We start from the raw sequence: 6,089 nt of genomic DNA, 5'->3' as shown, positions 1-6,089 counted from the left end.
AAGGATTTCTACATGGCTCTCACTGCTTAAAATGTCAAACAGTTTTGGGATCCTCTCAGGTTCTCTTTCTGATCTCACCAGGTTTATTGCATCAGACGCCCCTTTCCTCTCTATTTAAAAATTGGTCCTCATTCTTCTTTGGAAAAGCATTTATAAGACACCAGAATTACATTCCCACAGCTCTTGACCATCTTGCTGTTGGATTAGCATTTTTTTTAAGTGTTGAGTACTTCGCTGATCCTTCTTGTCAAAGGTGTGGCATCTCAAGCTAAGATACAAAGTTCTACCACTATCTTTAGAAACCTGGCCAGTTTCATGAATGCTGCCTATAAGAGACAGTGTCTGGAAATAGCTTATTAAGATTCCCATGTAGAAATGCTGTAAGAATAAAGCATCCATAGATAATGGTTAATGATGATGTTGCTGGCACTATTTTATTAGGCTTGCCACAGGTCAAAAGCAAAATATTTGAACCCAAGAAATAGCATTCTCCGCCCAGTCTGTTAAGGGAAAGTTGGAGTAAAAGAAGTCTCTTTAAACCTTAAAATTGTAATCTTTAAAAAAATAAAATTAATAAAGTATTGTGAATATATATATTTAATTCCGTAACATAAGAGCAAGAAGCAAATGTCTTCTTCACCATCTTCCAGCCCACTATCTACCTAGTTCACAGTCTGTATTTTCAGCACAGTCTGTATTTTTAGATTCTACAAAAGTGATGGTAACTTGATGCCATACAGCACAGTCTTAAGAGTTATTTCTGAAGACATGACATAAGTCATTTGAGAAACATCAAGAAATTAGCTATAAACAAAACAAAACAACAGTGAAAACAGAACAAGTGCAAGATTTCTTATAAAAATTTTTTTTAAGATTACCTAATCTTAGTTACATGGAATTTTCTGGTTACTCATCAAAAACCTGAATTCCCTCCAACATTCCTGGCAAGTGGTATTCAGCATCTGATTTCTCACATTGTTTTACTTGTGCTGAGTTGAAGCCTGCACCCAGGTCCTAGTTCTCACCTTTGAAGCTACACAAAATAATTTTTCAGGGAAAAACTACATGACAGCCACATAAACAAAGATACCTATCATGTCCTCTCTAATTTAAGCTAAGACTCCTAAAATCTTTTTTTGTTCATTATAGAACCTGGTTTTCATCTCTCTTCTTATTCTTTTCTCTCTACTTTAAAGTTACTACAACTAATCACCACAACATATTTTCAACTCCCATTGATTGCACTAAAACCCTAAATATCTGATGCTATTAAATAATTCTCTATTCATTTTCACTACAACTTATTATTTTTATTCATCATAGGACTCCAAAATATGGATAAATTATCCCTGCAACTTTGTATCATTTTTTTAATCTTTATGTTTACTATCCATCTCTTATTTGTATCATCCTCAAACTTAGGTTTCTAAGACTGAATATTTTTTCATATGGTAAAAAAATGATCATGGTAAAAAAAAATGATCATGGGTGAGATTATGAAAAAATGCAATATGTGCATTTATATACATATTCCTATAGAATAGGCATGTTTTTCTCCTGAAAATTATTTATCCAAAAAAGGAACAAATGATAGTTGTTAACATTTGTCTCTAAAGAGAAGATTAACATACTTGATTCTATTTTCTGATGGGTTTTAATTAGTAGTTTAATGAAGGAGAAGGAATACCTTTACTACTCTCAATAGGAAGAAAAAAAAAAGTCCTAGGTCTGGAAGGATAATAAGGGCATGTAATCTAAGTCATTTCACCTCTGCGGACTTTACCTGTAAATGAATGTGCTGGACCTAAGGTACTCAAGCTCTCTAATTCTGTGCATTCAATTTATATGTTGGTGTCTGTATGTAATGAAGTCACTTGTTCACACATCCCTGTCAGAATTGGCAGACAAGCTCTAGTAGCAACATTGTTGATTTGACTGCAGTTATTATTTTCCTGTGGAACTAGCCATAAAAGAGAGAGTTCAAAAACATGACAATGGCTGTGACTCTGAGAAATGTATGGTCATTTATGTAGCATACTGTCTATGCAAACCAAGCATTCGGGAGCTCCCCCTATTTAGAGAATTACCTTCTTCTGGTAAATTAGAGAACATTTATCTCATACCTGTCTACTTCACAGCTGTTTTTCCTAAATATGTTTTTAAATTATCTTGGGCAACCACTTGCTTGCTTTGCTGTTTATCTCTACTGGAAAGCCTAGAACTACCATCCTCCCCAACAATACACTGGGCTTAGCAGAAGGACGAAGTGAAAAAAATCTGTCTCCCTTCTTTGTCCTAAACTTTGAACTCCTTGTACCAACACCTACAACACATGTTTGTGTGTGTGAAATTAAAGACTCAAAGATGACTGGAGGAGGTCATTGCATAGAAAAAACAAACTTGGCACCAGACAATAAATAGTACTTTCTATGATACAAAAGAACGAATACACACATTTATTCATTTACACATTAAGTATAGAACAAACAACCAAAATCTCAGGATAGGTATGGAATTGCCTCTTGTACAGCACAATGTTGTGTCTTCTCACAGCAAATCTCCACTGGGCTTTTTAAAAAACAGTGTTAGAACTGAGCCTCAAAAAACCAGTAGCTGTTGTTTTGTCAAATAATAACTTCAACCAAGTAATTTTATTATTTGAGCATTAGTGTTCTTAAATATATGAGGAGATTGAACCAAAGGATTCCGGTTTGTATGATTTGTATGATTTATATTTGTATGATTACTTCCCACCTAATACTAGAGGACTTGAAACATTTTCCCTGTTTGTCTTAGAAACTGTTATGGAAAACAAGTCAGTCAATAAATGCAATTTAAGACTGTGTCAGTGGAAATTAACACAGTATTAATAATAGATACCAAATATTTAACATTTACCATGTACCAAGAATTATGTTAAGAATTCCGCATACTCCGACTTACTCACTGCTAACATAAAAATCTATGAGTTGCCTATAATTGAGTCTATTTTGTAGGTCATTAAGTCTGTAACTTGCCTAATCTCACACAGCTAGTAAGTGACAGAATTAGAATTTAAAACCAGATTATTCTAACTCAAAACCAACTAGGTACAAACTAAGGCCAGTGGGAAGAATCCAATGAAAAATGTTTCAATTTTTTAAGGGAATAATTTCTTTCATACTTATCCAAAGATGGAATGGACTCTCATAGAAGAAAATCAATTTTTTTATTATTAACAAAAGTATTCAAGTGTGGCCTGGAACACCATGAGTGGGTTCCATGAATGTATGTTTCAGGAGGAAATTACATGATCCCTAAGAACATTCAGCAGAAGATTGAGGTTATTTTGGGGACATCTTAAAGACGAGCTGTTTGTTAGAGAGCTTGAGTGAATATTTGGGTTCAAAGACTCAGCTATGGAGTTTTTCTGGAGTGATGTGAGAAGGAGAATTTAAAGAGGTTCTTGGTGGTAAAATGTACTTTGGAGGTACATTGGAGGAGAAAAATGGAGAGGTCCTACTAAGCTGTATTAAAGGAGGAAGCAAAAGTGGTAGATTATATAATAATGGTTAATATTTATTGAACACTTACTAGATGTCAATCACATACGTTGATATTATCTCTAATCTGGGTAACTGCCTTATAACGTAGCCATTTCTATCATCATTGTGCAAAACGGTAAAATGAAGCTCAGAAACGTATGTAACAACCTAATGTCCCAGGGCTAGAAAGTATCTCAATTCCAAAGTACACACTTTTATACACTGTGCTTTATATATGACAGATCTGACATCGTTTTCTTTTTTTTAACTGAAATATCATTGATTTACAATGTTGTGTTAGTTTCAGGTGTACAGGAAAATGATTAAGTTATATACACACACATACATATATATATGTTCTTTATTAGATTCTTTTCCATTATAATTTATTACAAGATATTGAATATAGTTCTCCATGCTATACAGTGGGACCTTGTTGTTAATCTATTTCATATATAGTAGTTTGTATATGTTAGTTCCAAACTCCTAATTTATCCTTCCCCCCTTTTCTTTTTTTTTTTTAACATCTTTATTGGAGTATAATTGCTTTACAATGATGTGTTAGTTTCTGCTTTATAACAAAGTGAATCAGCTATACATATACTTATATCCCCTTATCTCTTCCCTCTTGCGTCTCCCTCCCTCCCACCCTCCCTATCCCACCCCTCTAGGTGGCCACAAAGCACCAAGCTGATCTCCCTGTGCTATGTGGCTGCTTCCCACTAGCTATCGGTTTTACATTTGATATTCCCCTTTGCTAACCATAAGTTTGTTTTTTTATGTCTGTGAGTCTGTTTCTGTTTTGTGAAAGTCGATTTGTACCATTTTTTAAGATTCCACAGATAAGTGATATCATATGGTATTTGTCTTTCTCTGTCTGACTTACTTCACTTAGTATGATAATGTCTAGGTCCATCCATGTTGATGCAAATGGCATTATTTCATTCTTTTCTATGAGTAATATTCCATTGTATATATATTTACCACATCTTCTTTATGCATTCACCTGTTGATGGTCATTTAGGTTGTTTCCATGTCTTGGCTATTGTAAATTGTGCTACTTTGAACATTGGAGAGCATGTATCTTTTTGAATTATAGTTTTCTCTGGTTATATTCCTAGGAGTGGGAATGCTGGATCATACAGTAATTCTATTTTTAGTTTTTTAAGGAACCTCCATACTGTTTTCCATAGTAGCTATACCAATTTACATTCTCACCAACAGTGTAGGAGGGCTCCCTTTTCTCCACACCCTCTCCAACATTTATTGTTTGTAGACTTTTTAATTATGGCCATCCTGACTGGTATGAGTTAATACCTCACTGTAGTTTTGATTTGCATTTCCTCTAATAATTAGCGATGTTGAACATCTCTTCAGCCTTCTATACTGACATTGTTTTCTAAAGTTAAGGCTCTAAACTCCCTGGACCAACAATATTTTTTACATTGATGTTAAGGTATAAGTGACCTCTCAGTGGACATTGTAGAAAATCCCCACGCAATCTCTCTTGGGAATTCAGTGCAAAAAGGATAAAATTGCTCTGCGAAACAAAGGACAATAAAGGGACAGTTTTCTGTACAGCCGCTTTAAATTGTTCTGGCTTAGTTAGAAATAGAATGTTGAACACATTATAGGGCATTTTGGTGCTCCCAAAAGTATAGGCAGGCAGTATGGATTTCAAACCTCAAGACACAAATATAGAGAGACCAAGATATCATATCTAAGAGAACACAGGCATACGAATTCATGATTTATACCTGTTCAGCCAGTATCAGTTTAATTTAGACTTTATTTATTGTCATATGTTGAGGATATAGTTATTTTTTAAAAAATAATGCTTACCCTCAGGAAGTTCATGTTGTAGATATTCATAATCAATGTGAAGCGCAGATAAAATGCTAAGTGCAAAAGATATAATTTATTAACACTGTGCTTATGGAAACAGAGTGAGGAGGCATCTCTGTAGGGAGGGAGGGATCAGTGATTATTTCATGAAAAAGATGACATTTGGGCTGAGTTTCAGCAGTTGAATAAACTTTTAGTAGATTAGAAAAGGCCTTTCCAGGATGCATGATAAGCTCAGAGGCATGGCAATTCACAGTGTTTATAAACAACAAATAACTCTGAGAAACTGGAATATAGGAAACAAAGAAGAATGTAATAGATAAAAAGACTAGAAGAGAAAACTGAGTCCAATAGAGGGAGATGTCCATGCTCCTCACTAGAGGATTTGAGAAAAGGCACAGACATCTATACTAGACCAGACCATAATGGGGTTTTGTAAACAATTCATAAGAGCACTTTTTCTCTGAGAATTGCCCTGCTCTCTCATGGGGTGGAGCCTTATTCGTCATGCTTGTCCTACTGGATCCTACCTCAACCCTCCATTGTTTAGACCACTTTGGAATCAGGTAACTTGGGTTCATTAGCAGGCAAGTTACTTTAGGCAAATTATTTATCATCTCTAGGCATCATCTTCATCACCCATAAAATGGAATTACAGCGTCTCCATGAGAATTAAGTGGAAAATGAATGAAGGTGTTTATCATGGGGAATTGCCCACAG

This window comes from Hyperoodon ampullatus, assembly GCF_949752795.1.
Source record: "Hyperoodon ampullatus genome assembly, chromosome: 4".
Classification (NCBI taxonomy): domain Eukaryota; kingdom Metazoa; phylum Chordata; class Mammalia; order Artiodactyla; family Ziphiidae; genus Hyperoodon; species Hyperoodon ampullatus.
Note: the sequence above shows the minus strand (reverse complement) of the source record.